Raw genomic sequence first — 25,038 nt, 5'->3', positions numbered from 1 at the left:
GGAGGGGGGTGGGGGAATGGGATAGACCGGTGATGGGTAGTAAGGAGGGCACATATTGCATGGTGCACTGGGTGTTATACACAACTAATGAATCATCGAGCCTTACATCGGAAACTGGGGATGTACTGTATGGTGACTTACATAATATAATAAAATATCATTAAAAATAAAATAAAATAAAATAAAATAAATAAAAAGTAGCATCTTTGACAAATCAGCTCTTTGGATTTCTACCAGGATCTGATAGAGGTGAATTATGATTCTTAGGTGACATTTGATCATTTGACCAGAGATGCCCAAAATGAATCAAGGGGCTTTGGATACATCTGGCCAGAGTCCTAAATAACAGAGACTACCTGATTAAGTAGAATTGACATATATGATGTCTACCCTGAATAGTTACTTCAGACACAAGTAAATTTCAGGATAGAGATTTCTTGATAGGCCCTGTGGTTCAACTATGGACCCAATGCAGTACCTGTCTCAACACGAACATATATGTCTGTGAACAGTTTAGGCCATCAGTTAAATGAGTAAGGGAAAAAAAAAAACACAAAAAACCTCTTTTACAGAAAGTTCTGGATGATAAGCTGGCATGTATTGAAAATGGTCTATTACCATATTACAGGCCCATTTAAGATGATTGTCAGGGACATTAGAAAAAGTAAATCTTCCAAATAAATCTTCCACTTCCAAGTGATGCTTCCGTTGGAGCATGTTGTTTTCCACTTTTCATGGAAATAGAGATGGTTGGATGCGAGAAGCTGACAGTTATTCAGATAACCAAAGACTTGGAAGAACAGATAAGAAAATTGATATTGTGGGGGAATGGGATAGACCGGTGATGGGTAGTAAGGAGGGCACATATTGCATGGTGCACTGGGTGTTATACACAACTAATGAATCATCGAGCCTTACATCGAAAACCGGGGATGTACTGTATGGTGACTAACATAATATAATAAAAAATCATTATTAAAAAAAAAAAAAAAGAAGTTACTTACAAATTATCGCAGTGGGTTCAAAATTGTATTTCCTAAAGACATAATTTTCACAAAACCTGTTTCAAATAATTGTTTTTGTCTGGCTTATTTCCTTCCATTCTTTTGTTGCTAGCACTTTGCAAACAAAAATAAAGGTGCCCCCAGGTTAATTAATAAATTCTATGGGCAGATCCTGTTCACTTTCTTCAGAATAGCAAAACCAAACCAAACCAAACATAATGTGGGGAGTAACCTTTCACAAGAGTTATTATTTTCAATTTTTGTCTTCTGCATGTTACAGTTCAAGCCGTTGAAATTGTGGGGCAGGGTGAGGGTCCCAGAGGATTATAGAAGGTGCTCAGCAATGCCTCTGCTTCACATACCAAACTAATCCTGGTGTCAGAACCATGTTATTGAACCAGAGAGATCAAGCATTGTGATCACCTACCTCTGTGGAAATGTAAGTGTGAAGAGAGGTGTTAAAACTCTGGACAGCAATCCTCTTGGCAATAGTAAACAAGCTTCAGGATGGCATTAGACTAAGGGATGAAAGCCAGAAATTTTGTATTCTAGCCATTGTAGATTCTACGACTGGGACCTCTGGAACAAAGAGATGGCATTTTAAGTGAGAATTTTGCATTTGCACAGGAAACTTGACAATAGCTTTAGTCTAAAAAAGAGAAAACCGAGGCTGAGGGTCTATCAGTGATGATTAAGTTCAGCTGGCAGGATGGAGGTATAGTTGTCTCTCACATTGTTGAAGGCTGGAAGTGTGTAGTCCGGGGTGGTGGGGGCACTACAGAATTGCTAGGGACTCAGGTTCTCTCCACCCAACTGCTTTGCCTGCCTTAGGGTGGTTCAAGATGGTGACTGGAACTCTAGCTAACATGGAGAGGAATTAAAGAGCGGGTGAGTACATGACGTGTTCTAATGGAGTTTCCTAGAACCTGCCTCCTACCACTTTTCCTTACATCTCACGGGCCCTGACTTAAGTCTACCATCACACATAGCTGCAAAGGAAGTTTGGAAATATAGTCTTAATTCAGGCGGTCTTCCGCTGAGCTAAGAATCAAAAGTTCTGTAACTGGTCACAAGGGAAGAAAGGATATTGGGGTGGTAACCTCTTATCTCTTTTATGGTGAGATTAAATAATTGCTTAGGACCACACAGTTTGCTAATTGTAGAGATTAGAGGTAGGCCTCCTGATGGTACAGCGCTCTTTGAATCAAAGAAAACGAGCTTTTAAGCTCAAAGAGGAACAATTGATGTATAGAGGGAAATGAGACTAGAGGGCATTATGATTTTAAAGTTGGGTTGGAAAGTTTGGTTTTAAGAATTCTTTACTCTTGCATTTTTGCCTATTGCAACACGATTCCCCTTTTATTCAGTTTTATTCTCTCTAGTGTAAAATAGAAAAAGAATCTTAGAATATAGAGATTCCAAATTTCCCATCCAGCAGCACTGGCGAAGCAATAAGAGGCAGAGAGTCACATAGCTTGCAACTACGAATCTCACGGGGGCACTGTGCACGGCCTGGAGAGCTGTTAGGTCCCCTGGCCAACTCACTCCACCACTCTGAGAAACTGTTACCCAGGCCTTCTTCCCCTCACTGTCGGCTGAGGACCTTACCTGCTGTTTCACTGAGAGAATAAAGACAAACACAAGAGAATTTCTGCCAGTTCCCGCCATCCCAGATCCACCTGTCTCTGGATCCATACACTTGGCTTTCCCTTTCACTACAGTGGATGAAAGGTCCTATTTCTTTCAAAGCCCAACTCTGCACTCACACATGGATCCCATCCCTTCTTCCTTCTCAAGGACTTTGCTCCTGCAGTTATGTTCTCTTTCTCCGGCATCATTTTCTCTTTCTTTATACAATCATTCCTACCAGCATGCAAAGGTATTCTAAAATCTCCCCTGGCAAAATCACCCAGTGTAGACCAGATTTCACATCCCCTTTCAGGCATTTTCTTTTCTCATTGTAGGAAGGGTTTTATGCTTTATATTCATTCCTTAGCTCTTTCCACTCACACTTTCATCGCCAGCATACCACTGAAATCCTTCTTGTTGAGGCTATGAATGGTTACTATCTTGCCAAATCCTACATGTATTTCTCAACCTTGATCTTACTTGACCTGTTAGTAGCACTCGATCCCATTGTTCACTTCTACTCTCTAGAAGCATATTTTTCACTTGGCTTGGGTAACTCTATTACTCTCTTGTGTTCTTCCTATGCAATGGCTGTGCCTTCCCATTCTTCTTTTCTGGCTCCCCTCTCCCTGACCTAACAATTTTGAGGGGTGCTCTAGGGCCCAGCCTCTTGGTTGTTTTCTTTCCTTTTCCTGGTCTTTGTCTCTAGGTGATCTCATTCATTATTATGGCCTTATATATCGGCTATATCAAGGTGGTTCTGAATTTACATCTTCAGCTCTTTCCTTTCCTCTGGGCTCCAGACCTGTATGTCTAACTCCCTCTTCAACATCTCCCCCTGGATATCTAGAAAGCATTTTCAAATTTAACGTCTTCGGAGGAGAACTCCTGATTCTTGTTTTTCCCAAGCATTTCTTCCTTTCATTTCAGTATACAGCACCATCATTTACTGAATGAATCAGGTCAAAAACTGGGAGTTATCCTTGATGCTTATCTCACAAACCACACATTTAATATATCAGAAAAGCATAATCTCTAACCTCAAAGTACATCTAAGATTTAATCAGTTCCATCGTGTTCACCATTACTTTTCCTAGTCCAAGACCCCCATTTAGACTCCTAATTGGTTTTTTTGGCTTCTAATCTTGCCCACCCCAAGTGACAAGCTTCAGGGTTATCTGATTGAAATGTAAATCCGGCCATGTAAGTCAGAGTCTGCTCAACTCCTCTTGTGGATTTATTCAATCAGAATAAAAACCCAGCTCCTTACTGTGGTCTTCAAGGCTCCATTGGATCTGCCCTCTTCCTGTCTACACAATCTCATCCCGTCACTCTCAGCTCTACCACACTGGCTCTTCAATTCCTCAAAAACACTTAGCTTGCTACAACTTCAGGACCTTTGCACACATTATTCCCTCGGCTTGGAAAGCTCTGTCCCCAGATAACTGTAAGAACTGCTCTTACATTTTATACAAGTCTTCATTCTGATATCACCTTCTCAGATAAGTCTACTGTGGGTGTGCACTCCACCTTCACAGTGATCCGCTTACCCTGGGTTATTTTAACTCACAGTGCTTATTACTCTACACAACATTGCATTACATATATGCCGGATTTTTTTTTTAATTTTTTTATTGTTTATTTCCCCTACAGTGTAGGTCCCATGATGGCAGAGCTTTTGTGTTGCTTACTCTTTTATCCTCTGTGCCTAGAAAGGTTCAAGGTGGGGGGTGTGTGTGTGTGTGTGTGTGTGCATAATATGTGACTGAATGATCCTGAAGCCTTGGAGAGACTTTAGTCAGCTATGCGAATAAAAATAAAAATTTATTTCTGTTTTCATTTAATCTGTGCTGGGCGGCCTAACCTTTATGCCTTTCCTCTTTCTGGAAGAACAAATCAGTATGCAGCGAGATCAAGAGCCGTTGGGAAGCAAAGGTCAATCTGATGCCCACTCTACAAGCTTTGCATCTCAAAGATGGCATTGTGGCCAGAAACAGATCCATTAGCTGCTTGAGCTCACGCTACACTTCAAACACTGAAAAATAGGGAGAATTATCTTCTGCATCGAGCAATTCACTAGAAAGCCCTGGTTGCAAAGGAACATGTGCAAATTTCATCTTTTCTTTCAAGCTCATCTCTATTTCACAGAGGCGTCCATTCCACACTTGTCAAAATGTATTGGGTTTGAAAATCATCCTCAGGATGTTCGGAGTCGCATGAAGGACACCTGAGGGGGGAACAATGCAGAAAGCAGAAAAAGAGACTCAGAGGACCAGGAGAATTTGTTTCTGGCATCCATTTAAAGTCTTTTTTGTGTGTGTGACAGCATTACCTGTGGCACCCATTCCCCCTCCATTTACATAAAAAGCAACATGCATACTTTTCAGCCTCAAGCAACTCCCGACAGGTTTTGGCTGGATAACTTGAAGGAGGGGGAATCACAGCCATTTTTATGGGGGAGGTGAAAACAGCTGTTTAATAGCAGAAATGCTATCCTGCCAGAGGGGAAAACATGTTTCCTACGTGTATGTAAGTGATCCTGGGTATTAGGAACTTTGTTTCCTGTCTATTATGAATACCTCGACTGTAGATTAGGTTGTCAATATTCAGTTACGTTGTTTTAACCGAATTTTGTGAAATAATTAATGGCGTCCTTTTATGCTTCTAACTGAAAAGAACCACTCTTTGGGTTTCATGTACATTTAGCTTGGGGTGTGTAGCCCCAGCTTGGGCCTGTGTTCTGTGATTGCTTTCATCCCACTGTAGGGAGAAATAGAAAAAGTATTACGTTTGCCTTTGGCAAAGGGCCGATTGAGCGTTCAGGCACCCAGATATCTGAATGCCCTTATCACCACCTCTGGATGGCTTGCTAATTAGTCCTGAGTTGGCTCTTGGACCTGGCCTTTCCTTTGCTCCTTCTCTCACTCCCTTCATGAAAAAAGAATCTATCCAGGACTAGATAATGGCAGGAGGCCCTAATAATCAAATCGATTCAAATATATCAAAGAGTCAAAAACAATTTAATATACTTCCCATGGATGTTAATTAAGAGGAATAGGGGGTTTAATTTGGAATTTTAGGCCAAAGGTATTTTGGGCCTAGGACAGAGGAAGAGTCCGTAGAAACGCTTTCACTATATACAGGTGGCCACCTCCTCGGCTGACCGCTTAGATCACCCTTACCTCCAGTGTAATACTATACATCTGGCCAGGTTAGGCTTGGCCATCATCCTTCTAATTAGGCTCCGACCCAGACCTCCGGCATAGATTTGGTGCCGTCCCACTTGGCTCTTAAATATTTGTGCTTAATTTCTTTCAGATTTTCACTTATAACATTGATAGATATTTTGGGAAAGTCAGTGAAAAATGTTTCTCTGTAGATTTGGCCCAAGTCTCTGGCTCAAGTAGACAGACTGTTAGCTTACACATACCTTATTATGTTTTAGATAGCAACTGCTCTTGGACAGAGCAAGTAACTCACCTGGAAGAATCCCGTAAGATCAACGGAGCATTCTTCGAAGAAACAAACCCATCGAAGCATAAATCTACTATTTTTAGTATTGGATCTGAAATTCGTCTTCTTCTAAGTCTTTGGCCATGATCTCTGTTAAAACAGCCAGCTCTTCAAACCGTAGATCATTAGGAGCTTTCATATTGGACTTTTATCCCCATCCTGAAGGCTAGACGGCAGTGTGTTTTATTTTAAGTTTCACTACATGGACAAGAGCAGGATGATTTCTAACTGAACTAAATCCCTACTGTCACTTATTTTTATGATAATAGTAAGATCTGTGAACATTTTGGAGGCTTTGGGATGAAAGAAAATACCGTTTTTAACTTTCACTACACTTGCCACTTGGGAACACGTATTGTTCATTCTCTCTTAAGAAATCACCTAAATAGATTAAGTGCTCCGTATGGCTTTGGAGAAATGGAAAATGCTGATGGAAAAGCTGCTGGTGACCACAACAATACTCTTGCAATTGCCATTTAGCTGATCCCTTTGTAATCCTCTGTTCCACCTCACTGAGGCCGGTAATGCGAAAACCAAACCAAGTGCCCCCAGCGCTCAGCGCAGGGATTGCTGGGCTCCTCGCACCAGCCCCATCACCTCCCTCAATCCTTTTCTCCTGTGGATGTCATCTTATTATGGACAGAGAATGCCACTGGGGGGCTCCTCATGCTTCTTTATTGTTTGAGGCCGGCGACGCAGATGTGGCATCAGTGCCTGCTTTCGCCTTTTTTGCTGGAAAGAGCTCAGAGGCTTGCTGTTAGAGGACATGATGGTCAGTGGCAGGTGGCCTAAAACCTTGGTCCACGAAGTAGGAGCTTTGGCCCAGCAGCAATGCTTGGAGGCGAGTCGGAAAGGCAGAATCTCAGGTTCCAACCCAGACCCAGTGAATCAGAATCTGCATTTTGACAAGATCCCTGGTGGTGATTCATACGTGCACCAGGTTTAAGTTTGAGAATCGCAGCCCTCAATCTCTGCATTGACTTCCCTTCAGCTTCCAGAGAAGCCTCCCGGAGGAAGCACCACAGGCATTACATCTCTCACTGGTTCCTTAGCCCTTGTGTTCCCAGGTAGGGAATTGAGTCTTCCTTCTCTGCCTTCTGCCCTGGTTTGACAATGTAAACCTTTCGATTTCATGGTTAGGTGTCCTTTTATACTTAATAGTTGATCTCTGGGAAAAGAAATCAATATTTGCCCACAAGTCATTCCTTTTGGGGCCCGTTTCAAAAGAAGAAAAGGATTGATGAATATTCTTAGCATCTGCCACAGCCTTTATAAAGCTGCAAATCTCTTAGGTCAGCAGAGAATCTGTGATGATTACTAAAGCGTACAAACACCGTTTGAAAAGGCACTGCAAAAATTCTTACCTAAGGCATGCCTCTCTATTCCTTCACTGAAGCAGCTCACACGAAGACCACGGGGGCAAGTCTTCAAAGGGGGCAATTCTCTGCAGAAAGCCGCTCAACGGGATTTGCAACAAAGGACTTCTCAAGATCAACAGCAGCTTACTGACACAAGAGTGGGTTGAGGGATTGAAAAAAATGATTAAAACAAAATTAAGACACAACAGTAGTAGTGGAGAGATCCTGTGGGGTCTGTAATGGGGTCCTATGGAAGGAGAGGGATATACCAGCAGTTTTATGGAGATTGCGATAGGAAGCTGTTGAAGGTGATGGACCGAAGGGATGTTCCTTTTTTGTACTCTTGGAAATAATTGTGATTTATCCCCATAGATATCAGTAAACACACAAAGTTTATAATGCCACATAATATATTGCTACGAAGTTTTAAAATAGCTAAGTTGAATAACTTACTCTATACTCGAGTAAATGTAGTTCCTTAAATTCAGACCTTTTTTTGAGGTTTCCCAGTTCAATTAATATAATTTCCATGCACAGATCCAGACACTGACTCTTCTAGCAACCGATGACCATATAAGATGTGCTTATTTAAGACTTGGTTTCACAATGCTTATCATATCGATAGTCTCTACTATCAATTTGGAAAACAGTTTAAGGTATTAAATTCTTTAAGGGTATTTGGAAAACCAAATAGGACAGGACTCCCTGTCAAGAGACGACAGCTTGGAATAGGAGTGTAGGTAAAAGGAGATTTCCCGTGGAAAACATTATGACCTCGACATATGGTCACACACATTGTACACTGTACAACTCCAGGGGTTGACATTTACATGGCCTCCATGAATGCCATTCCACAGTTACAGAAAGGAGACAGCTATGAATCTTGTTATGTTCCCAATATACTCCTTGTAAACTTTAGTCTCACTCATTCTTGGTAATATTTAAAATTCTCTAACTAGCCTAGAGCCATGTAAAGTTTATTGAGTAGCTCCAAAAATGCTCCTTACATACCCTGCCTTTTGATGTATGAAAGGAATCTGACAAAGTTAAAAGCGAGTGCTATTATTTTTTTAATGGGAAAATGCACTGGAATGCTGTTTTGGAACCCCTTTCTGAAAATTACAGTTGTGAACTGCATTTATTTAAATACACACATTCAAATGGCATTTATAATAAAACACTTTACTTCTGTTACTCACTATCATATGTTGGTTGGCAGTGTGGGCTCCGGAGTCCACAGCTGGGACCCAATCCTTCCTCTTTCACCATTGAGATCTGCTATCTTCTTAACCTTCTTCATTTGAAGCATGGAGATGATCGTAGTATCTACGTACTTCATACAGATGCTCTGAAGATGCTATGAGATGATACAAACCCCACTAAGTGTAGCATCTGGCATAGAGTCTAAATAACTGTGTCTTAATCTAATGTTCTCAAGTCCCTCCGGACCTCTTCCTAATTTTTCTGGGAGGTTTTGAAGCTAGCCAGGTTCCTATTTAGCAATATCTTGGAAACACAAAAGGAGCAAAGGATCACTCTAAGGTGCATATTTGCATTTATACAAGGAGGTGACCCTCTGAGGGAAAATAGTAACTCTTACCCTCCTCCCCCCCTACCTCTGGAGTCTGAGTTAGAGGGACTGGGATGAATGTCACTGAAGAATTTTGGGCTTTTGCTGCACCAACTGTTAAAACTCCTGCCTTTTCATTTCTCTTTGAAAAATTTTTAAAAAAGATTTTATTTATTTATTTGAGAGAGAGAGAGAGAGAATGATGGGGGGGGAGAGGCAGAGGGAGAGGCTGATCAGGGAGCCTGGTGTTGGTGTCATGGGGTTCAACCTCAGGACTCTGGGATCATGACCTGAGCCGAAGGCAGATGCCTCACAGTGTCAGCCACCCAGGTGCTCCTCATTTCTTTTCCCGACAGGGTGAGTGGGGCTCTGATAGCCACGAGTGCCGCCCACCAAATGTGTCTGGTTCTTTTTAGCACATGGAAGAATCATGTTTTCCTGTCCTCATAAACGTGGGTGATCCATGGGCTTGCTTTGGCTGAAGAAGTGTGAAAGCACGCGAAGTTTCTGATTTTGGAGAGGAATCTTCCATGCTGAGTGCTCGGTTCATTAAGCTCTTGCTCCATTCTGCTTTAGTGATTGCACAAGCGTGAGCTCGGGGGGAGCAGCCAGGGGCTTGGATCACTGTGAGGCTTTAAGGTGCGGAGGCCCCTACTGGCCTGGGGTGGACACATAGCAGAGCCAGTTACAAAGCTCTGTGGTCTCAAGCCACTGAGATTTCGGAGGTTGTGGTTGCGGCATCACTTGCCCACCCCGACTTCTCCAAGGAGCCCTGCGAGGGCATTATGCCGTGCTGCCTCCGAGCTACTCTCTTAGAGCTGCGGGTTATGTGCCGGTGATGGTCCAGGTGTGGTGCTCCTTGTAAATCTCCACTTTCTGATTTTTTAAACACATGATACGTATAGATAATATGTAATAAGTCAGCTAGCTTATATGTTTTGAACATTTAGTAATAATAATAAGCGTCACTTATTAAAATGTCATTCATTATCTTCAAAAAATCAACGTATGATGTCTAACAAGTTAATCTTTCCTAGTTAAGTCTAACATTATTGAAGAGGAACTGAGGTAGAACTTTTTTTTTTTAAAGATTTTATTTATTTATTTGTCAGAGAGAGAGAGAACACATGTGAGCACAAGCAGGGGGAGCGGCAGGCAGCAGGAGAAGCTGACTCCCCGCTGAGCAGGGAGCCTGATGCGGGACTCGATCCCAGCACCCTGGGTTCATGACCCGAGCTGAAGGCAGACACTTAACTGACTGAGCCACCCAGGCGTCCCAGAATCGGTTTCTGTATCCTAGTTTCAATTCCATTTATCTTTAAAGACTCCTGAGTAAACTTTATCTGATTGAGGATAAAAGACTGCAAAGTTACTGGCTAATTTTCTTAAAAAATAGAGAAGAATATTAAAATCAACACAAAGAGATTCTTTCCTACAAAATGGCATTGAACCAGGATAAATTGTTATTGATTTTTGCATATTATTTATGGTGTTGTACGGAGGTGACAAACGTGGAATGCAGCAATGATTGCTGTATTTTGAATGTTACTCAACCCACTTTAAAGAAAACAGAAAGTATCTCACAAAGAACCTTTGAAAACTAGGAAGTGGAAAACATGACTACTAAGAGACTCATGGGATTAGAAAAATAATCTGTTTAGAAAACAATGAAAGTGTTGTTCAATTATATTTTGGATCGAAAATCTGTATTTTTTATACTTTAAAAATATTCCATAGCTGATCGAAAAGTAGAAATAGAAAAAAATCATAGATTCATAACCAGTAATTTCTCTGCTAAAACAAATTTGATTAGAAAAATAAACATAAATGATATGAGAAATTACTGTTTTCAATAACCAAACCAAAAATATGAAAAGGAAAACAGGCAATTGATTTATCAGAAATTAAATTCTGTTTCTACAGGGTAATTTAAATCCCTATACTCACTGATCATGTCTGCTTCGGTGTATTTTATAGGAATTTGTTCTAAAATTCTAATGTTGGTTTAAAGATTATTCTTGATTATTCTGTTACCTTAGTGATAGATGATAGATGTGCCAAGGGTTAGATGAATTTTTACTAACCAAGATTTGTAGTTTTGGTCACCTGTTAAGGATGATAGTGATCTTTCAGTGATCCCCATGGAATGTGCTCTGTGTTCCTTCATACTAGTATGTTCTTTGTATAAGTGTTGTTTCATTTAATCATCCTCGTTCATTTCAGAGATAAGGGAACTGAGCTTTGGAGAGGTTAAGGAAATCACTGAAGGACACTGTTGCAGAATTGCTTCTGTGGGCTACCTTTAAAAATGTACAGCCTATTTCAATTCTCATTAGAGCACCTATGTGATAACACGTGGATAAGAAGGAAGATAGAGAAATGGCACCGATCATCTGGCCCCCATTCTCTCACCCCTTGACTCTGAGAAGACTAGTGTATCTGGTCTTCCATACCCTTTGGATAAAACTATTCACGGCTCCTTTGGACCTCACTCAGAGGCTCAGATCCCTATCTTTCCCACCCCAGAGAGGGTAAGACCTGGAATGTTGGGTTCCAGGATATCCTTCTAATGGAAGGCCCTATTGTAATTAGGACAACTCGGCACGTGTACCTTCAGAAAGGTAGAGGGACTTCCTTCAATTCAATTTCCATACAAACCACCTTTTATCACATTATGTTTTCACCCTTCTAAATCACATTTTTATTTATGAAGTTTGGACTTTCTTCTATCAGGTGACAAAAATTCAAGCTGTTATATGGTGAGATTATGTGCCAGACAACAATTCCCTTTTGTATGGTTGGTTATTCAGTTATTTGAATACTTGAATGCATTTATTTGACTATTTAAAAAATTATTTGAAAATAAAAACCTGAAAATGTTAAACATAATGATAGCAGAACAGGAACGGAAACCCTTTAACCTGCTGAAACTGACAAATCTTCAGTTCAGATACTCACCTTAGGACAGCTTCTATGTATCAACTTAGAAGGATAAGAAAAAATAAAGAATATGTATTTCATAAGTATAATCATCCTCCTCTTAACGAAGTCATGCTTTCGACGTCTATGAACGTGTGTCATGGTCCAAATATGTTTTTACGTTTCTTTCACACTATCTTGCTGGTATAAATGTTGAATGAAGTGACTGATCTTGATCATTTATAGACATCGAATATAACTACATAAACCTGTTTATTTATATTTGTTTTTCTCCAGTGAGAAAATAAGTTCTACAGAAACTAGAAATGTCGGGAGAAACGTTGTCTTGTTCCTAGCTGTATCCACAGCACTAGCTGTGACACAGAATCCACACTCGCTCAGAGTAGGTGCTCATTAAACATTTGTAGCACACACGAGTGAGGAACTCTGCTTTACATAATTACACTTGTTATCTGTGCCTTTATAGACACCCTTCTTATGCTTATTTAGAAAATATGATCCTGCAGCCTTAAAATGATTCTTTGCTTATTTTACTCATATTTCTACTCTGTGCTTTCAGGCCCAATTATGGTTATTAGGAATTTATTGAACTTAAAAACGCACTACATGTTTGATGGCTGTGGTATGCTGTCTTTAATGCCACTTTTTCCTGCAGCCTTTCATATACTTTTATGAAATTCACTCTGATGTGTGTGCATGTGTGTATTTTTTAAACAATTCCCTGAGGTTTAGTTTCTAAATCTTTCTTAGCATATTGTTATAGCTGATGATTCCAACTAAGAGTTCCCTGGGTGAGTTCAGAGAGCATCCTGTCGGCTGGCTTTTGATTTTCAATAAAATCCGAGTTCTCACAGCTAGTTTTCTTCCCGTCCGAGGGCTGGGGGGCCAGTATAATTTCAATGGCCATTACTGCCAAGGCAGCTTTAGCAATGCAATGTCATTGAGCGACTGTGCAGAAACGAGGTGTTATCCCCTGCCCCACGTTCTTTCCCACTCTGGTTTCTCAAGAGTATTCCATTTCATAAAAGAAAAGAAAACTTAAAAAGCACACCAAGATATGGGCCCCTCCATATCTGTGCAGATGGGGAATGGTCGTACAGACCCTACTGAGAAAGAGCAACACAGCCCACACATTCAAATCTTACTGGCTTTCTGTTCATTTGTCTTGGAGCTGCGGAGCAGGCGAAGAAAAATAGGAAAATAATATTCTCTGATTTGAACCGGGGAGTTTCGATTCTCCAAAGTTGCTTCCTTGGCCCTCTGAATCGTTTTTGAGATTATGTAGCGTTGCACTGGCCACCTGAAATTGCTGGGATCAGATGAGGATATATTCTATGCCAGGGAATCATAGATTCTGAAGTTCAGCCTGACTTTTCCCCATTTCCCTTGTTTCAGCACCCTTTATGTAACAGAATTATTTTTCATGTAAAACTGTAGGCATCTTAACTGTACCCTCCCTGGATCATCTCTCTCTCTCTCTCTTCTCCCTGTCTCATTTTCTCTCTGTTTCTTTTTTCTTCCCTTTCCATTCAGGGCAATACATGTATGGCAGCTATTTTGCTGGAAAGAACATTGCATTGTCTATTTTGTTTTAACATTTAAATGCGCAACTTGAATTTCTGTCTCTTTAGACGTCATGTAGGAATGGTACGCATTGGAGTTTTAAGATATAATTTCTTTTCTCCTCTCTCCACTCCTTGTCTCCAGCAGCCCTGTAAATTAGCTCATTGCTTTGCATTTCTCAACCATTCAAGTGTTTATAGAATCTAACGATCCTGATCTCTCACTTCCTTTTTATAAGCAGAAAATGCTAGCTGTATATGGCACAGTTCCCAGGGAAGCTGCATGGAAAGGGACAGACAAACCGATGCCAGGGTATGGAAAACAGCCACAGGTATGTGCTTTTAAAGGTCTCTTCCCATCAACTCGACTGCCACGTATAATGGTACAAGGACTGTTCAACTTCATTTTCTGAGAGAAAAGAAATTTGAAAGATGCATTTGAAAATTTTCCTGATCAATCTCCTTTTGAAATTCAGCATAACAGCACAGAGTGACTCCATAGCAAAGGGGAAAAAAAGAGTAATGCCAAATGGATTAAACAGCTGAGGCCCCAATGGGAAGTGAGGGCTACTGAGCAGGAAAATTGTCCGTGGAGAAACAAAGCCAAATATGAATAGTAATTAGTAAACTTATCTTTCTGCACACATTAACCCACAAGAACGAGCCCTTAAGAAGTAGTGCTGTGGCAAGAAAAACTGGTTAAAATCTATAAGAATCTTTCTTATTCTATAAGAATCTATAAGAATACTAGATTTGTATTTCTGTAGGTTACAAGATTATATTAGCTATCTTTTCCTGGAAAATCCCAGTGCCTATAGCTGGATGTAAAGAAGATCAGTCCAAAATCAGAATAACTGGGGTACAGTGGCTAGAAAGACCCTTGCAATGGATTCAGGGTTGGAGATTACAGGTGGTGATCTCCACAGACACAGGGAGTGTGGAATTGGGGTCTTGCTATTAGGGAGGGGGAAATCAGGCAGTAGGCACTGACGGAATTCATGTAATAATGCCAGTAATTACAAGCCAGGCCCAGTTCTAAGCACTTTACGTGGTTTATTTCATTAGTCGTCATACAACTGTGGAATATGACTCTTGCCCCCACTTCACAGATGAAAAAACTGAGCACAGAGAGTTTAAGTAACTTGCCTGAGGTCACACAGGAAATAAGTGCCAGGGTCAAAGTTTGAACCTATGCTGTTAAGTTCTACATTGTCCTTCACGTAGGCAAATAGCTTCAAGGAGACCTAGTGTAAAGTCTAGAGGGCGACTCCCTCAGAGACTTGAGGTGGAGGAGTACAAGAGAGGTTATCTGGAAGCATGCGTCGGCGGGTAACAGCATACGATTTAAACACATCGATTGCCTCAATAACTCCAAGGTCAGAGTTAATTGTGATCACCAGGGCTGAGTCCTGATTCATTTCTCTGTGGTTCTTTGAGCTCTGTCATCCTCTTGGTGATGGCTGGTAGAGAACTGACTACCACAATTTTGGATCTCACATCAGCACAGAACGCTGGCTGGAAGAAAAGAAATAGCCGTTCTCTGATGCTGTCCAAGAGGAACAAGAAGAAATTCCTCAGATGGTCAGCGCAGACCTCTGCCTGGATCTCAGGACTCTGAGCTCAGTCCCCTGCTCGCTGCTAATCGAGTCACTGACAAGGGGCATGGGATTGCATGTGGACTGTCAGAAGCTTGGGTGGGGCTAACTTTTCTGAGCCACGTGAAGTTGCGGGGACAACTGGGTACCTAAATAGAATTGCAGATCTCTGAAGGAAAGGAAGAGGAATAGGAGCAAGGTGAACACTCACAGTGACTATTCCAGAGAGGCTACATGTTGGTCTTGGATCTATTGATTATCATATAAATCCACGGGCCCACTTCTTAGAACTGGTAAATCTGGGTAGAGACTGATTCAAAGCTCAGTTTCTTGGTTTAATATATATTTTTAGGATGGAGCTATAAACAAGGTGAATTAGATGCTGTGCCATTTACCCACCAGCCTAGAATTTCTCATCTCCTTTATGCTGGCAAAAACCAGTTCGAAGCAGTGGCCTTGGGGAAGCAAAGGTAGAAGGTCCGGCGGGCTTCCTACGACTGGTAGAGCCATGTTGACCATTACAAAACGAGGCTGACCATTTAGCATGTCAAGCTTGCAGGCCTAATTTACTTTCAATACCATGTATAATGCTCTCTTGTATTTGCTATATTTCTCAAAATTTATTTTTATTTTTGGGTTCTGAGGCTTTATTTAGGGAATGAAATTTTATTGACTGATTTTAGGGTTTTTCCTAAACACAACTGTGAAGTCGGTAAAATGTTTTTTTGGTCTCCAGCATTGTGCTTTGGGCAGTAGTGGCAAATACATTGTCCGACACTGCCACTCCTGCCTCCAACTTCCATGGCAGACATCGGTCATTTATCATGGTCCTCTTTCTTGCTGAGCATGGTGGCAGCTAGAAATTATTCTCCATTCAGTGCTCAAGGCGGCCACTGCAAAGCTGGCACAAGAAGTGGAAATTATTTCACATCCTTGCTCAGGGAACTCTCTGAGAAGAAGCATGGGAGAGTGGAGGAACATTCTAGAACTATGTATCAAACATGTAACTCAGCTTTGAATCAGACATATTAGGATTCAGACAAGCTTGGGTTTGAATCCAGGCTTTGGCATTAACTAACCTGGCAAGTTAACTTACTTCTCTGAGCCCATTTCCTATTTGTAAAGTGAGATTAATGATACCAATTTCCTAGGCTATCTGGTGATATTAAATGAGATGGAATATGTACTATTCTTACTAGATTGCTTGGCTCTCTAAATATTATTTCTTGTTGACTTTCTATCAAAATCTAGACCAAGGAGATGATATGATAAATATATGCAAAATAAATAACATGTAAAACTATTTGCATTTTAACAGGAAAGTCCCCTTCATAAGAGGAATTAATTGTTGTAGTGTTTTACATTATATTTAGGGGTCAGATGTTTTAAGCTGGGTCTTCATTTTCTCAAACCTCTCAGACCATCATTGGTTCTATCTAAAGACATGGCTTGATTTTTGTTTCTAAAATGTCAAACTTGGCAGAGACTAGTGTTTTAGGGAATTACAGAGGGAGGAGAATCCATAATCTTTGCCCTTGAGGAAGTCAAACCAGAGGAACACAATGACAAATAAACATACTGTAGAATACAAATAACTAAAGCCTGGAAATACACCCACATATGCTAAATTATAGCTCCATAAATGTATTCATTTTTAAAATATCTGCATAGGCAGACAGATCAATGGAATAGAATAGAATCTTAAGTAGGTCCAAATACTTCAGGGAATTTAGTGTATGATAGAGGTGGCATTTTAAATCAGTGAAGAAAGTTAGATTATTTAATAAATGGCATTAAGAAACTTTTTAGCCATTTAGGGGGAAAATGGATCTGTATGCTTTAAAGAGAAAATATAAAACTGTAGTTTTCTAACGCGTCATGGCAAAAAATTTTAAGTAATCTTGGAGTAAGACCTTCTCAAGTAAGAAGCAACTTAAGTAGATATTTAAAAACAAGAGCAATAGAGATAAATTTTGCTATAAAATATTAAAACTTCTGTTTGGAAAAATACAGTAATTAAAGGCAAAAGACAAAACTGAAAAATCTGTACATGTCCAGTTGTGTTCCAAAAAGGTTATACCAACTTTTAGCACACCTGCTCTGTATATGCACCTGTATCTTCAAAATGTATATACAGGGTTCTTGTATATCAACAAGAAAGATACAAACAGATCTCACAAAATAGACGAAGGATATGAAAAAGGAGTTCAAAGGAAAAAATATCTTTTTAGGCATATGAAATAATCTTCAGTCTCATTTATAATTAAAGAAATGTAAATTCAGACCGTCAGATAGTTTTCACCTGTCAGGTTGGTGATTGTTATAAAATTTGGAAATTTCATAGTAGATGATAATGTGAGACAGGGCTGTATACAGTGTAGAAATGGTAAAAATTAGTATAGCCTCTTTGAAATGCAGCTGGATAATATCAAAGTTTAAAGTGTGCAAATCTTGCAAATCTTACTTCTAAAAATTTGTCCTCTGGTTTTATTTGCATCTCTTTACAAAAATTTTTCATTGTGGTCTTATTTATAATAGTAAAAAAGAACAGGACACAACCTCCATGTCCATCAACAAGAGACTAACAAAATATTTTGAAGCAGACATATAATAAATTGTTATATAGCCATTAAAAAGAGTGTATCTACATGTGGTGATTTGGACAGATCTGAAAGATATATCATTTAGTCAAACAAAAGGAAGGTATTTAACAGTGTTTATAGACATATATTTACATGAAAAAGTTCTGGAATGTCATACAAGAAACTGTTGACTATGGGAGTAACTCTGAGGCTGGGAAGAAGAGTCACTTATCTTTGGACTCTTTTTTGTACTATTTAATTTCTGACCAAAGATATGTGTTATTTTCATAGTAAATGGATGGGGTGGATGCGCACACCGAGTGATAAGAAAACTAATTGCAGAGGGATTTTTCCAGCTAATTTCTTCTGTCCAAACCACACCTAGAACCTCCCTCATACCACTGAATCAAAAACAAGAACAAATTCTTATTGGAGGACAAGAATTTGAAGCATTTCTGAAAAATAGGAAGTAGATGAATTCAAGGATTTACACCAAATACACATAAGGAAGAGAGTCCTGTGCAAGTCCTCTCAGCTCACAGTCAACAGAAAGCTGGAGGAAAGGGCCTTGGACCAACTAGTCTGTAGCATCAGCTGGAACAGCTGGGTCAGTTGCTTCTTCCCCAAGTCTTGCATTTTCTAGAATGGGTCAGTAGAGTTATATGCTCATAGCAGATGACATCACTGTGTGCTGGGTCTCCGGAGGCAGAGCAGCATCCTTGCTAGTTGCCAAGACTAAGAAGTCTGCGATTCCTCTTCACAGAAAAGTCTATCCGTGTAACCCACCAAGCCCCATGTCGCACTATTCCGCCACTACAATCTTGAGCAGACGGAAGTAGAAAAATCATAGACCTGGCGTTTTCAAAAACAAAGGTGCTCAAACAGCAAAGACGCAACAACATTTGAAGACAAGCATCTCTACAAGAGTGAGACACTAAATCCAGTGGGCAGAAGAATGAATAACCAAAGAAAAAGAGTTAATACAGCAAACATATATTAAAATAACTACAATTAATATCTTCAGAGATGTGCAATTGGATATTAAGGATATTACAGCCATGAACCATAAATCATCTTTAATTAAAATATGTGTATTGAAATAAAGTCATGTGGTAAGTTTTCTTATCAGTAGTTAAATCTTCCGCCAATTCAGCAAGTATGTCTCTGTCGGGCACTGCCACATTCTGCTAGGTCTAACAATTGCGTACTTTCCTATATTATTTGGAAAGTGTTTTCTTACTTGTTTCTCAAAACACCCTTGTAAGGTGCACAGGGCAGGGGCAGGCTCTAGTATATCTCAGAAGATTGTGGTTTGGGATACACTTGAATGTTTTACTTACAATAAAACAATCAGTGACAAAGCTGAGAGTCATCAGGATTTTTAATTCCTGATACATAGCACTTCTAAATCACGTGGTCTTTGTAAAATATATAACGCTTATCCTACTTTATAAACTGAAATAGCCACTATGACTTTTTCTGAAGTCAGGGCACCATCACACTGGAAGATGTGCATGGGAGGAATTGCCGGATTTTTGTTTTCTACTTGTATTTCTTAAGCATCACCAAGTACAAGATTACTAGGGGCAGCTTCTGTGTATATGTAACAGCTTGGGTTTATGGTTTCAGGAAATAACATAGCAGAAAACTTAGTGACATGCCTTTATAAAACTTTTGTAGGTTGTCTGTTTCAGCCTGAAAGAAGTAGGTCATGAGGGTGACCACAGATTTATCAAGAAACTTAAGATTTTTTTTTTATTTCAGATGAAACTGTGCTTATCCCCAGATTCTGACAGTGATGGCATGAACTATAGCTAAGGAAAAGCTCCTGATCCACCCGTGTCGATGTTCAGGACTTATTTTAAGACTAAAGCTCAAGTTTGCAAGGACAGTGGGGTAGCTGTCCAGCCTGATCACAAATGTTCTTATTCCCATGTACGTCTTTCAGAAATAAAATAGTTCCCTCAAATTCTGTTTGGAGTCCAAGAGCTTGTAAATAGACCCAGCCTTTGCAGGTGATACAGCACAATGGATGAGCTTGATGCCGTTGAACTGTAAAGTACCATGAAGAGTGTCTGAAAGTTGGAATTAACTTTTTATTAGCATGACACAGCTGTGGGCCGTTTCATCTTGTCAGCAGCAAATTTCTGGTTCTCTCACTCGCCTTTTCATAGACCTCACATTGGTTCACCTCCAGCTATTCCTGCCGTCCTAACAGGCACTGTCCTGCTCCTTGTCAGCTTTTTCTGGTCCTACTGCTTCTTTATGTGGCTTTTTGATGTTTCAAAAGAAGCGTGGAATGTGATAGACCTTTCATTTTCAAATGTGCTTTTACTGGCTTTGATGCCTCATAAGAGCAATAGCCTGGAAAGATTGGGTGAAGAAGAAATGGGGGACCAGCTCTTCCAAGGGCTGACTGAGTAATCTTAGTGAGGCTCCCTTTTCCTATCTATTCCAAGAATTTGGGTTAAACAGTAAGTCTTCGCTTCCCCAGAACTTGCTAGCCACCTGCCAGGTTTGTTGCCAAGACACCTGACAACATATAGACCTCCAGTGGTTGGACTCAAACCAGATCTGAAATGTAATAATCCTTGATTTAGCAGTGTAGCGGTGTGTGTGTCCTTTTTTTTTTTTTTTTTTTTAACATTTCTCCCTTCTGAATAATTAAGGTTAGGTGGGCAGTTCATGCCTTGTTTTCTGTATACCTCGTCCATCTCCCTTTGGTCACCTGAGTACGCATCTTGCTTTTACCTGTGAGTATTTAACGCCATGACCTCTTGAAAGAAATAACCTGAACCAGCTGAGAATGTATGAATATTTGCTCTGTTATACAGTTTTCATTTCTGGAACATCGTGTTTCGAATTGCAGTGGAAACAACAGGCCTCTTTATGGCATTCAGTAAAGTACATTTTGTTCTCAAAGATTTGATGAGCTGAGATGCTATATACCAAGTCTCTTAAGGATTAAGATAGAACAACAAAAAAATAAAAATTCAACCTAAATTGTAAATATTTCTGGCTTTAAAATATCTAGTTACTTAAATTTTCCATGATTTTAGCAGCTTGGGAAAGAGAAGTGTTGGAATCTGCCTTGTGAAACCATGTTAAATTTAATAACAGTGAAAATGTTCTTCCCTAAAGGACATAAAGATATCTGCATTAACACCATTTGAACTCCTTCATTTGAATAAGTGTAATCTCACACAGTAAAACCACCAAAAAGTCCAATTCACAATTAAAAGTAGAGGCAAAATCAATGCACCAAAATCATTGCAAGGATAACAGAGTTTTGATTGTCTCATATTTAGACTTGAACTATCACTTCATTAGGTTTTCCCAAATTCATTGAATATTCTTGTCACCTTGGGAACGATGGTTCATTTGTCTTACAGGAATCTAAGAGAAATATACAACGGACAAGTTAAATGAAAGCTCAATCTAATTACCTAAGGAAAATATACTCCATTTATTCAAATTACTGTTCTGTTCTGTGGGCACTGTGAGACAATATGATATAGAATGGAGATGAGAGTCTTGCAGTTCTTTTACTCCTTGATGAAAGTCTTCTAAAAGTGTTAATTTGGTGAATATGTGATGTTATAAATGACAGAGACTTAATAAACATAACTGGGAAATATGTTCCAGCACCTACTGTGAATTAGAACAGATTTGATTATGAAAACTATAGCTCTTCCAAATAAAGCAGCACTAGAGAGCCTGGTCATTTTGTGTGACCTCACAGGGCAAAGGTGGTAAAGATTTGTAGTTCCAGGTTTCCCAGGGCAAGGACCCCTTCATCACCTACGTGGCTTTTTCCTTACTAATAAAGGCTGCCCCATAAAAAATCCTCCAGGTGGTTGTATTCTTGACTCCAAGGGATAGATCTGGTTGTATACAGGTTTTTGTTGGATATTTCTAAGTTATTTTAAAATTCTGTTTAATATTTTAAGAACCGAGTTCACATTTATGGCACATTGTACGATTGGTATAATAAAGAGTTAGGCTTAGACATTTTATAACTGGAAGTGTGGCCATTCACCTTGTGGAGTTAGTGATACAGAATACGAAATAAAATACCTTCATTATGGAGAGGAATATCAATTGCAAATGAGGTTCTGCACTAAAAAATATGGAGACAATTACGCAGTTGGGCTTTTGTTTCAGACTATTCCATGTTTAACAAGTGAGCTAGCCTGTTTTCCCTAAGCGCCTCTAGGAATTCTCTTTAAAGAAAAACACAAAGTTAGGAATATAAGAGAGTATAAGGACATTGGATAAAACCCAGAGGTCAAATATTTAAAACGAAAAATTAGCTAATTTAAAAATGGTCCAATAAATTTTATTTAAAATGCGGCCCTTGAGATGTGGCTTATTCCATACACTTTGAATATTTTAGGTTATATGTTGAGAAATGACATTGACTTTCAGTTCTAAAGGCAAATGTGCATTTCAGTCATGCCATAATTTTGAAGACCGTGTCTAATATTTTGAGGGCTTTCTATATATGTTTTTATATCTTAAAAATGTATATGTATTCTCACTGTAGGTGATTCAAACAATGCAGAGTACACACACACAAATGCTACACCCCTCTCTTGCCTTCCATCCTTCTTTCCTGTATTCTTTTCTATAATGAGTGTTACACATTCTTGCATCTTCTTTTCTATGCTTTAGAATGTATTCATGCATACCATGCTATATACATACTTGGCACATGCAAACACATAAATATTTTTAAAATACAGAGGATCAAGTATATAAATTGTTATGTGACTTGCAACTTGCTCCCCTTCCCCCAAATATGTTGCTATATTTTTCTATATTGGTCCATTTTGTTTCACCTCATTCTTCTTAATTGCTGTATAGTATTCCACGGCATGAATGTGCCGTACTTTATTTAACCACTCCATTTTTGGTGATCGTTAAGATTGCTTCTATTTTTTTTTTTTAGCTATTTGATAAAATGACAAAATAAAGATCAATGTACATGCATTTTTGTGATCCTAAAGGAGAATTTCTTTCAATAGATTCCTAGAAATGGAAATGCTACATCAAAGGGCATGCACACGTTAAGGCTAGAGAAATTCTGTTGGGGTTGAGATTCAGTTGATATGTACTGGGAAGACTGTACTGCCAGGACGTTATCCACTGGTTATAGCTGGCGTGTGTTTTGATGAGTCAGGGCCTGTGCCACATTGGATATTAAAGACCTTGAACTTCATCCCTGAAATTGCCTCCCTAAAAGAGTTCATTAATTTATACTCTTCCCAGAAGTGTACAAGAATGCCTGTCTTTTGCCTTCCTCATCCTCACTTAGGATGTCTTTTTAACTATTGTCAATTTGAGAGATGAGAAATTAAAAATGGAGAGGTGCTTCTCAATGGGTACAACATTTCAGTTACACAAGATGAGTAAGTTCTAGATCTGCTGTACAGCGTTGTGTCTATAGTTAACGATATTGTATTGTGCACTTAAAACTTTGTTAAGAGGGCAGATCTCACGATAAGTGTTCTTACCACAATACATAAATATTATATTTTAAAACTTTATAATTCCCTGATTACCAGTGAGGTGGTGTCTTTTCAGAAGTTTATTGGTCATTTTTGGTTCTTCTGGGAATTGCATCTCTATTTGCTGTGTTTGATTTCTACTGAGTTGTTTGACTTCTCCTACTTGATGGACAAATAATTTTTATATATTGTAGACATTAAGCTTTTGTAAAACATGTTAGGGATGTTTTCTCTCTGCCAGTTGCTTGTATCCAACTTTGTTTTTGGAGACTTGTGTTGTAAAGATAATTAAAAAAAATTTTTTTTTAAACCACTTTGTTGCAGGGGGTGCCTGGGTGGCTCAGTCTGTTAAGCATCTGACACTTGATTTCAGTTCAGGTCATGATCTCAGGGCCCTGGGCTGGGCCCCGTGCTCAGCAGGGAGTCTGCTTGTTTCTCTCTCCCTCTGCCCCTCCCCCTGCTCATGTGCACACACTCGTGCGCTTTCTCTCTTTCAAATAAATACATAAATCTTAAAAAAAACCCACTTTATTGAGATATGATTGATATACAAAAAAGCTATGACTTCTACCCACCATTTGCCTTCTGACTTTACATTCTACCTTGTCTTCCAGGGTAATTAAGCCTTATTTCCCCCGTTCATACCGTTTTGTTTCATGTCTTCATACACGGGGCCCTGTCCTCTTTGCTTCAGGACTTCAGTGTCTAGCTCAGTTCCAGGTACATGACACAGGGGTTCTTAACCCAGAGTAAATGAGTCAGAGTCTGTGAAGTACTGGAAACTGATATGTGATCTTTTGTGCATTTGACAAGGTGTGTATATGTCATTTTTTTCTAGGACGAGTGTCCATCAAATTTCATCAGATTCTGAAAGTGAACCACAAGCCTTAAAAGGAAGTTATAGGTTACTGATGGAAATATCGAATAAGAATTTGTTGAATTGAATTTGCAAAATCCATTTGAGTGATTAATTTTTCCTCAGGCTGACACCGTTGACTAATACATGTGTGTTTGTGTTTATGTTGAATGTTTATGTACAATAGAAAGGGGGTAAAACCCATATAGTTCATTTGGATGAGAGTAAGATTGGTTCACTGGTAGCTTTAATTACATCTCCTTGTTCTAATTTAAGTGAACTAATGCAATTTTAGGATAGATCATGACGAAAATACTTGCACATGTCAAATATCCATGATAGAACAAAAGTGTGTTTTTTAATACAGAGTCTTCGATAATTAACTTTGCTTTTCTCCTCAGTGTGTGGACTAACAGGATTGATTGTTTTGATTGACTGAACTCTGTTCCAGATCAATAAACAATACAATTGGCTTTTTCTGTCACTTATTGACTGAATCACCTGGCTATTTTCGTTCCAAAAAGAAAGCCTCGTGTGTTTAATCCATATCTTCCCTGTTGGAGTCTAGTCTGTGTTTTAAGTTTCAGTTCAGGAACCTTGAGTTTCATGTCAATGAATTTTCTAATTTTGTTGCCTTGGGACAATCTCCCTGTTTCTGCCCCAGTGACTTAAAATTGTCTAGTCAATCTTAGCTTTTTGAAAATGTGCTGGTGCTGGGTATCAGACTTATCTATGTATAGCATTTGACGAATTAGTGATTGGGGTTAATTAAAAAAAGTTCAAAATATGTAGTGAGTTTGTTAACCATACACCACACTGACTTGTCACATTTATGTTTTTTTATTAAATACTTCATTTTTAAAGAATATTTATTTATTTGTCAGAGAAAGAGAGAGAGAGCACGCACAAGCAGGGGGAG

At 39.3% G+C, this 25,038-nt stretch overlaps 1 long non-coding RNA gene across 1 annotated transcript in view; it reads left to right on the top strand.

The window, feature by feature from the left end:
* LOC121101859 overlaps positions 1-18,830 on the top strand; it is a 169,742-nt gene extending 150,912 nt beyond the window's left edge. The window contains exons 3-4 of the long non-coding RNA XR_005833885.1: positions 13,816-13,908; positions 18,517-18,830. This is a non-coding gene — a long non-coding RNA (uncharacterized LOC121101859). The remainder of the gene's footprint in view (positions 1-13,815; positions 13,909-18,516) is intronic.
* Positions 18,831-25,038: the final 6,208 nt, after the last annotated feature.

Source organism: Ursus maritimus, unplaced genomic scaffold (assembly GCF_017311325.1).
Source record: "Ursus maritimus isolate PB19 unplaced genomic scaffold, ASM1731132v1 scaffold_11, whole genome shotgun sequence".
Taxonomy (NCBI): Eukaryota; Metazoa; Chordata; class Mammalia; order Carnivora; family Ursidae; genus Ursus; species Ursus maritimus.
Note: the sequence above shows the minus strand (reverse complement) of the source record. Positions and strands in the feature narration are given on the sequence as shown.